The 9,726-nt window shown below is 36.8% G+C and overlaps 1 long non-coding RNA gene across 1 annotated transcript; it reads left to right on the top strand.

Annotated features, from left to right (window-relative positions):
• The first annotated feature begins 5,219 nt into the window (after positions 1-5,219).
• LOC103154605 (uncharacterized) lies at positions 5,220-9,726 on the top strand. The gene is made up of 3 exons (XR_477942.2): positions 5,220-5,267; positions 5,778-5,844; positions 9,577-9,726. It is a non-coding gene; the product is annotated as an uncharacterized LOC103154605 (long non-coding RNA).

Here is a 9,726-nt window from a genome sequence, read left to right as displayed (position 1 = left end):
CTATTGCTTAGAGTATTTAGTTATTTCAGCAAATGGCTTTTTTATTGAGTCCGTATGCTCCACTTAACTGTTAATCAATTATTAAATTAGTTGACGATTATTTCAACAATTGATTCATTACGATTAATCTGATTAATTGTTTCAGCAAAAATCGTCAAAGGGGAGTTCTTCCTTTACACCATAAAAATATTTTTCTTTTAACAGCAACAGTACTGGGAAGTCAACACTACAGGTCAGTAAGGATACAGAGACTTCAAGCACACACTTCAGGATGGAGTCTGTCAAATCAATAACACCTCCTTGTGCATCTCTTCCAAACCAGCTAGTGACAGCATGAAAGAGCGTTTTTTTTTTTGTTTTTTTTTTTCCCCCCAGAAACTTTTCTTTAAGTTTTAAGGAACAAAGTAGTTGACCCTTAAGAGCCCTGTCAATAAACTTGGTCAGAACTTTTGGCAGCACTGAACAAAAGTCAAATTCATGACTAAAGAACATTTTTATATAACCAAATATAAACTCTTCAAATTTCTCACTCTAGTGCTGAAAGTGAGTGTCAATTAAAATATTTAAAAACCAAGACAGTATTTTTTTCTTTTGTACATGAGAGGTTAAGACTGAGTCTGTAGAGAAGTACGGGTAGTGTTTTTATAATAAGCAGAGACGAAACAGAAGAATGTGAAGTGCATTGCAATAATTTATATGCCAGACCTATAATATATATTTTTTGTACCTAATGCAAGTCAGATTTACACTTACTCCAGCACAGGTAGACTGTATTGGTTCAGATTAATACAGTATTTTGGAGATAAAGTCACGCAAAGCAATGTTTGAAAAGTTGTCACTGTGAATAACCACAAGGATGCACCGAACCAGTGGACCGTCGCCAATGTCGTCTCCTCTCGTGCTGAAATTCATTTTTGCTGACAGCCTCTCTCCCAAAAAACCCCTTTATCACCCATTCTCCTGGATGTATTTTTGTCGCATGTCAAAGCGAGGTCTCTCTCGCTCAATCACAAGGATTCAACCCTCCAGATACAGACACAGGTTTTCAGGTGTCATCAAAGTATGCTTTTATTGGATACCCCAAAGAAATGAAATAATAAAAAAGTTAGGGCTGACCAAAAATAGAATACAATAACACATTGTCAGTCAAGTTTAGTGAGTGATGGACTGAACTTGTTATTGAAGTGTGCAGAGCTGACAAATGAAAAAAGAAATGGAAACACAGTAGTCACTTCTTCAATTTCACGCAAGACTGGCTTGCATCATTGCAGTATATCCCTATAATAAAGAGTGTTTGCTTTGTGAATAGTGATTACCTTTCCTCGCTTGCGTCACTTGGCCACTTCAAGGATTATACACACACACACGTGCACGCACGTTTGACCCCTGACCTTAACCCCACAATTTAATTACTGAAGAGCTAAAGTACTTCAGTTATGCATCTAAAGTTTATTTGATAAATATCACAGTAATAGTTCATAATGCAGTGATTTCTTCTGGATTTGCTTTTTTGTTAAACTTACAAAAAACTATTTTGTCACTATTTAAATAGTGACAAAATGTCTGATATTGTAATATCAGACATTAACTTGAGTGACTATATGAAAAATAATTTAGGATTTCTTTTATTTATTTATTAAAAGGGGGAAAGAACATATCCCAATCATCATCTGATCATGTGAAAAAGTAAGTGCTCCCTAATAACTGGTTGGGGCACCCTTAGTGGTAACGACAGCTGGCAAGGGATTTACCTTCTATATGAATTTTGGCTCGCTGTTCTTGTTGAAGGAGTGGAAGTAAAGCTACAAATTCAAGGACACCTGTCAAACCACCAAGCAGGTTGCCTAACATGGCTGCGCATCTATGAAGATGATCAATATCAGGCTGACATTGTGGACAGATACACACACGCACACACACAGAGCACACGCACCTCCACAATGCCAGCAGCATCTCTACTAACTGATTACCCTAACTCACTTATTTACGTGTTCACTTATGCCAGCAAGAAAAATGCTCTGCATCAGCATTAGGCTGCTGTGCTGTGTTTGCCATTAGGTCTGTGATTGCATTATGGGACATAAGCATGATTGATGCACATGGAAGAAAGTGGTGATGCTGCAGAGAGAGGATGCTGCACCTCCACAGATACATCGCTTCATTTGCAGGATGATGAAGTTTGATCACTGCTTAAATGCTAAAGGAGGGACTGTTGATTTTAGTATTTTGTTGACCTATGCAAAAGTAGTCACACCTTTCAAACTTTTTTGAGATTTCCTCATTTTAAAGCCAATAAACTTTAAGGTATTTTTGCAGGATTTTATCAGTCAACACAAAGAAGTGCACATTTATGAAGTGAAAGGAAAATTTTGCATGGCTTTTCATTTTTAAAAATAAAAACCAGTGAGGGTTGTGTAATGTTTCATGAACTTTTACTGCAGTAAGAACTGTAAGCCTTTTGGGGCATGTCTATCAGCTTTGCACATCTAGAGACTAAATCTTACATCATTATTTGCAAATTTGCAGAAGCTCAGTCAGACTGGATGAGCAAAGCAAGTTAACATCAATTTCAAGATCTTACCCATCCAGAGTTAACATGAGCCTCCTGGCTGCTTTTTTCTTTTTATTAAGTGTTGTTACCAGAGAGTTCATTTTAGGAAAAAGAAAATATCCTGTTAATTTTGCAGTAGTATTCCACTTTTGGATGATTGCCTGCCAAAGTAATTTGAAAGTCAATATTTTTTCTTAATCAATTGCTTTAAACGTCTCCACAGCATTGTCCTCGTTTACCTCTCTGCTGGGTATCTTGGTCCTCATGATGCTGTTTGTTCACATCATGAGAGAAACCTCTGAGGCTTTTGCTGAACAGCTGGATTTATACTGAGATCACATGTAAGCACAGGTGAACTCCATTTGTCAGTCAGATTACTGCTGGAGGCAGTTGGTTGTCCTGGATTTTATTTATGGGTTTCACGTTACTTTTATTTATAATGTGACAAAACATGAAAAAAAAATAAATCAAGAAGTATAAATACTTTTGCAAGGCACTGTACAAATGCTTTAAATATTTCAGTCTTTGTTATCTATGATCCCGCTTCTTTCCTCTCAAATGTATTCACAAAATTACAACAAAAACATTAACAGTTAAATGTTAAGTGTCATTGATTTGTACACATTTACTTAACACTATCATAGCTTTCCATTTGGTCATGAAAATTATTTCATTGGCTTATTCTGAGGACTTCTGGGGAAAGATAAAAACATGTTTTATGAGACAGCAAAAGAGGCTCCCAAAGATGGCTGCTTTACCTGAGGCGATGCAATGACGCCTACGGATGGCACTGCACTATAAAAACTAGGATGTTCTTTGTCCCAACAACCCCTTTGTAAATCATTATTTCATTGCCTTATCGTCAGACTGAGGAGTAATTTAACATCATAATATGGCATTTGCCCTTTACATTAGCCATAGATGCTGAGTCACAGCAGCATTACACATTGTTATGGCCCAAGTTCACACCTAAGGACAGGGTTTGATGAGTTATGGCCATAACAAATGACTTGGTTATGGTCTTCTTGCCATCTGCATTTTCATTTCTTTGACTCGATTTCCTTCCATATCGGGACTGATTAAATCAGATGTCTGCCTGATGCTATGTGTCGTTCTTTTTTATCATAGCTCTGTCACATCCACTCATCATTGACATTTAACTCTCAGGAGACCTCTGCTGCTCTTACATCTACTGCCAAAAATTAGACAAATTGTTCAGTAGATGTCCACAATATCATGCTTTATTTCCCTTCTTGTCACTGCCTTATTTTACTACTCCACTACTTTTTGTATCCTGGCATTCTCTAGTAGGTAAGAAATGATGAGTACTCTCTAGTGCACAACCTTTAAAAAATGAGTGACAACTGAACGTTTTCTTTGCTTGCAGGGATACAGTGAAAACATAGGTTCTCTGCAGGCCAAACCGAAACAATAGCTCTCAAATCTCTACAGCTAAGATTTCTGAAAGTGCAGTGAAATCTGGGAGTGGCAGTTGCTTCTCCATGGTCATCTGCCAGTCAGAGGCCAGGTGGTTCGATCCCTAACTCTGTATTCAATTGTTCTTGAGCAAGACGGCAAACATCAAAGTTATCATCAATATGGTCACTGGTTCTGCATTTTCTTGGTGGAAAGATTGTAGCATTTATAGGATGCAAACTTTTAAAACCAAGATAAGTTTGACTGTTCAATGCACTGCTGTGTAAAAGTTGGACCTTGAACATATTAGAATAAGCTTGTGCAGAGAAATCCAATGTGTCTATCAATAATTAATGGGCACACACTGAAAGAAAGGGGGATTGTCAGCTACTAGATTTTCTTTTTCACTTAGTAAAACACAGATAATTTCTGCAGATGATGGAACAAGTTTCTTTTTCCATTTGTATTTGTTTAGCAATCTTCCCCACTCATCTCGATTAAACATCTTTCTTATAGCACTGTTTCAGTCCCACTAAAGATCAGGGTCTTCAGTGTCTTCCCGAACGACAGCTACTTTGGGAAATGCACCCCATATGCGGACATGCACCTATCATATTGTATTTCCTGCAAGCCGATGATGGCTGGCACTTCTGTTGACAAGCGTAGATTCAATGTCTCCTAAGCCCAGGCTCTGACAAGATCCTGAAGATACTGTGTCTTAAATAATCCCTCAGAGAAAGGTTGTGGGATAGCTGAGGAGAGGTGGGTATACTAATAAAGAATAGCTTGCTAGCAGAAGGGACTTTTCATTGCCTTGTGGGTCCACACTGAGACATGCAACACTGAAATAAAGTCACTAATGAAACTACAAAGATCTTGATCACTATTCAGCTGCATTCTCTCAACAATGTTCTCACCTACTGTTCTTCCTGGTTTCTTGATTATCCTTTCCTATAAGGAAGGGAAGTCTGAATATGATCACTGAACTAAAATATCCTTCGCACTTTAGAATTTGCTCATTAATCAGGGCTGAATGTTTGCAATATCCAGTACAATGAAGTGAAAGCCAAAAAAATAAAAATAAATCCTTCTTTCTGCACCAGAATTTAAGCTTTGCTTTATGTCACAATACCTGTCATGTGAACTGAGTGGATTGTAACAACGTATTACAGAACACTGACTTTCCCAAAAAGTGTGGCTCTCCAACTCTGCCTTTTTTCATTTAACTCCAATATGACCATGTTTATCTTACAGTGGATATAACGAGTCTACACGTTCCTGTTACAAAGTCACATTTTCGGTATGTAAAAATGAAAGCATTGTAAATATTTTCAAAAGAGCTTCCAATATTATTATCTTGATCAATTTAAGTGAAAAATATGTTAGCTGGAGAGATATAAGAAATAAACTTGGATAAAACTTCAGCAATGTTTTATTCATTCAAAGGTCATTCAAAACAGGATCAAAATATAGAAGTGTGATAGAAGTGGAAAAAGTTGAAAATGATTTATCAAGCTTTGTTTTCTTTGTTGCGTCACAGCATTTTAACAAGTTTGTAAAGAAATTTGATGTCCATTTCACAATTTATTAAATGAATGTGAAGGAGCAAAAGAGTCAGCTAGGCAAACGCTTTTCTTTTTCAAAAATCTTTCAGACAAATATTGTGATAGTATCCATAGCCACTAGGTCTTTGAAACTGCTTTGCTACCATCAGGCAACTGAGCTCATCTTGTTTTGTACAGTACAATACCCATCATCATCACTAGCAAGGGAATGGCTAAAATAAACAACCATATTTTGTTCTCCACAGGCCCATCTCTCAGGCTGCTTCACTAACAGATGTCCAGGGATTACCCCATCCCATTGGAAAGAGACAGGTTCTGTTAGTCTTCAGCTGTCCTTTTTAGTCGCTCAAAAATTATCAAATATTTTCAGTAAGAAAATGCTAAATTGGTAAGCTGCGCATAGCTTGTATTCTTTTTGTGAGAAGTTGATAGTTCGTGAACTATCAATAAGCCTCACAATATTGCACACTTTTGGGATTATACAATGAACAGTAGATTCTCAAATGATTTCTTTTCTTGGGTCACAAACATTGTATCTCAGTCCAACGATATCACACCAAATTGATAATAATTTACAATCCAACAAAACATTAGAAGTATGACACATAAGCCAGAGGCAAGATTTTTTAAGTTCTTTTAATATTCATATTGTTGTGGTGGTGTGAGTAAATTCTGGATTAGCTTAGCCAGACTAGCAGCAGCAGCAGCAGAGACCACAGGCAGTCAGGATTGGTAGCAACCACATCCACCACCATCATGGGCAACACAAGGTCACCTCTGGGATGCATTCTCAGCCCCTTACGTTCCACCCATCAGACCCATGGTTGCACACTAATACACAAAAGCAACTTCTTTGTCAAGTTTGTGACCTTCTGCCCTCTGGGAGGAGAAAGAGGAGCTGTTAGGCAAGGACCAGCAGACTGAAAGACCCTCCACTGTACAGAAATAAGACATTCAAAAGAGGTCTGTCTGAGTAAGAAAGTTAATCTGAAAGGAGATGCTCGTCTCCAAAACCCCCAAAATATGTTCGCAGGACCTTCAGGCAAATCTGGTACAGTAAAGATGAGAGTGGATTCCAGTACAGTCAGCGTGATACTACACAACTTTTAGCTTTTATTGGATTTTGCCACAAGTGAAACCTTGACCTGCTGTTAATGAACAACGAAAGAACCAAACTAATGCTTGACAGGGAGAATGGAAAGAAAGTCTAGGGCTTCTCTAATAATGATTTTTTTTTTAAAGATGATTCTAAAATTGAACTATTTGAACACCAGAGCAGAGGACATATTTGGCATGAACCAAACACAGGATTGATTCCTGTATTTGGTTGGTGTGAATAACCTCACACAAACTGAAGCATAGAGCTGGAGGGATGCTTTAGTGCAGCAGCCAGCCCATCATCACTGATTCACCGTGAATTCTACCAGAGATCAGTGGGTGTTCAAGAAAAATGGATCACACGTAACAAAAAAATTATATGATATGCAGCATGTCAGTGACCACATAATGTGGGGTTACCACTTCCTTTTAAGATACATTTTGAAGAACCCACTCAAAAACCTAAATCCTGAAAGTGAAATGGGGCAAAACTTTTCTAACACTGATGTCAGACAGGCAGATCAGACAGGAAGCATCTTTTTTTGGTTATTTCAACCAAAAAAGGGCTAACAATTAGTAATTGTTGTTACCCCAAGATAAAGTCTGGTGACCATAAACCTGAAAGCAAAGGGAGGATGGCCATAAAATTTAGATTTGCCAGAAGGTGGTGCTTATTGTTATGAGGAAGGTGTCATTGTTTAATACACTAACCCTAACCCTTTTTTTTACCGTCACCTTACTATAGCAAGGTGACAGTAATGTACACTGTGAGCAAGCAAAAAATACATATACCCGACACATTTCAGTGAGCACTGAAAAGAAAAATTTACAATGTAGAAATTGTTTTACTTGTACATTTCCAAAAGTAACTTAGATCAGGCTTGTCTTGATTTATTTTTTTTCTTTTAATAGCTTCTACCCTAATCGGCTGGGCAAGAGCCAGCAAAGATATTGCAGTCTAACTAACAAAGGCTCAGTGTTTAAAGTCAGCTTTAATTGAAGCTCCTGACCTGTATCTGCATTATTGCATGCACTGCATAAAATAATGTTTCACATAAAAAAAAAATTAAAAAAAATGCCACTCTCGCATCAGTTGAGTGGGTGGCAGTGTGTGCTTATCGTTCACAACTAATAGCTTCGTTAATCTTCATGTCTTTTTTTCTGAAGCTCTGGTTGTCCTTAATAGGTGATGCAAGAAAAGTTCATTGTGTTTTGTTGTCTCTGTTCTCCCTCTTTCTGTGTTTTAAAAGCTATTCTGCCTGTCAATTATAATTGTCCCTCTACGACTTTGTACCATCTGGCATCTGAGGTATTGATATAAATTAGAGGTGCAGAGACATTAGGCTCTAAAAGTTAACTCTTTCTACAAAGGGAAACCATTTTGTTCACTGCTCTACATAGAAAAATTACACAGAAGTTAGAAATTTGACTTTTACCTGCTTTCCATTATATTATTCCAACCCATTTTTTTCCAGTTAAAAATTAATTAATCTGTTCTAAAGAAAATTCTGGATACTTGAATACACACACAAACACAGTTGGGTTTTATTATCTGTATGCTCTACAAACCAAGAAACAACATGATGCTGAGGTTGGCTTTTACACAGAAAGTTGAATCAGCTCTTCTGTAAAATTTCTAGGACCGGTATTTAGATTGAGATTTTTTGTTTTTTTTCATTAGTAATAATGTAAAAATTAAGTTTTAGCACTTTGACATATGAACCAGACCACTCAAAAACCCAGTCTAAAACTTTGATCTTGTGCTAATCTTTTTTGAGGAATGTTTCAATGATTTTTGTTATGTGTGAGTTCCTCTGTACACTATCTCAAAAATTAGAACCCATATTCAATCCATAAAATCAGCTTTGAGGGTTTTTTTTCTGGCTAAGTTTTCAGTTAGCATATTTTGTTATTGTAATCTAAAACTACAATAACATTTACCTGGCAGAGCTAGGAAATAAATTTAGCAGCCTCTCATTATTATAAGAAACTATCACATTATAATAATTTGTTTTTTCCTGTTTCGCCATAACGACAAAGTTTGTCATTTTAATGGGATATATATTTTAGGCAGTGGCAACTGAGGTTTTCTCCAGGGAGGGCTACAGCTCCAAAACAGACGTACATCAATTGTATAAAAAAAATAAATAAATTATGGCAATTCAAAGCTAAAAACACAAATAAAAATTCAATTGATTTCAGAATTATTATTCCTTTTTTTCTATACAAAAATTGGCAATATAGTACGGGAAACCTGTTATTTTTTATTCAGTTCAATCAAATACTTTGTTGGGGCTCAAGGAAACAATATGTGGTCACTTCTACCTGCATGCCTTCTTCAGAAACTGTTCAGTTGAAATTTTCTGCAAACTGAATATTGGTGTTTATTTGTTTAATTACCTAAACTCTAAGAGAAGCATACAGTAGCTTGCAGAACATTGTTTTTTAACTACTAAAAATGGCATACTGTAAAGCTGCAGGCACAATTTAGTGATTCTTGATTAAATAGACTCGTTCATTGCAAAACCCCCTGCCCCCACTGAAACCGCAGTGTGTCATTTCCACTGTGTTGTATAGATTAAATCAATGATAATGAGTGCTGATTAAACTTAAGAGGGGCTGATGAGCAGATTTTCTGATGAGCACAATCAGTCAAGGCATGCTGGCACGCTGCAAGAGTTATTTTACCGTGGAAAATGTAAAGCTGTATACCAGTTCCTCTCAAAAAGCCCTTGGAATGAGTCACAATCTTATCACAAGAGAAGGATCCAACAGGTCTGCTTACTAATGGTGTATGTAGCAAGTTTACACAAACTGAGATATTATTTCTTACTGATCCATATAAACATAGAAATATAAATCATGTTCATGCAACCATGTAATTGACCTGTACTTTATCTAGTCCAGAGGAACTCAAAGTGCCTAACAATTATGATTTCCCCACAGATACAACAGCCGAGGCATACAGAGGAAGGGTTCAAACTAGCACCTCACTGGTTACAGGACAAGCTTCTACTACAGTAGTCCATATATTGTGTTACACAAGTCTATTTTTACAGGTATGTTTGACTTTGTTGTTGATGTTTTTATGAAGTT

The sequence above is a fragment of the Poecilia formosa genome, unplaced genomic scaffold, assembly GCF_000485575.1.
Source record: "Poecilia formosa unplaced genomic scaffold, Poecilia_formosa-5.1.2 Scaffold392, whole genome shotgun sequence".
NCBI lineage: Eukaryota > Metazoa > Chordata > Actinopteri > Cyprinodontiformes > Poeciliidae > Poecilia > Poecilia formosa.
Note: the sequence above shows the minus strand (reverse complement) of the source record. Positions and strands in the feature narration are given on the sequence as shown.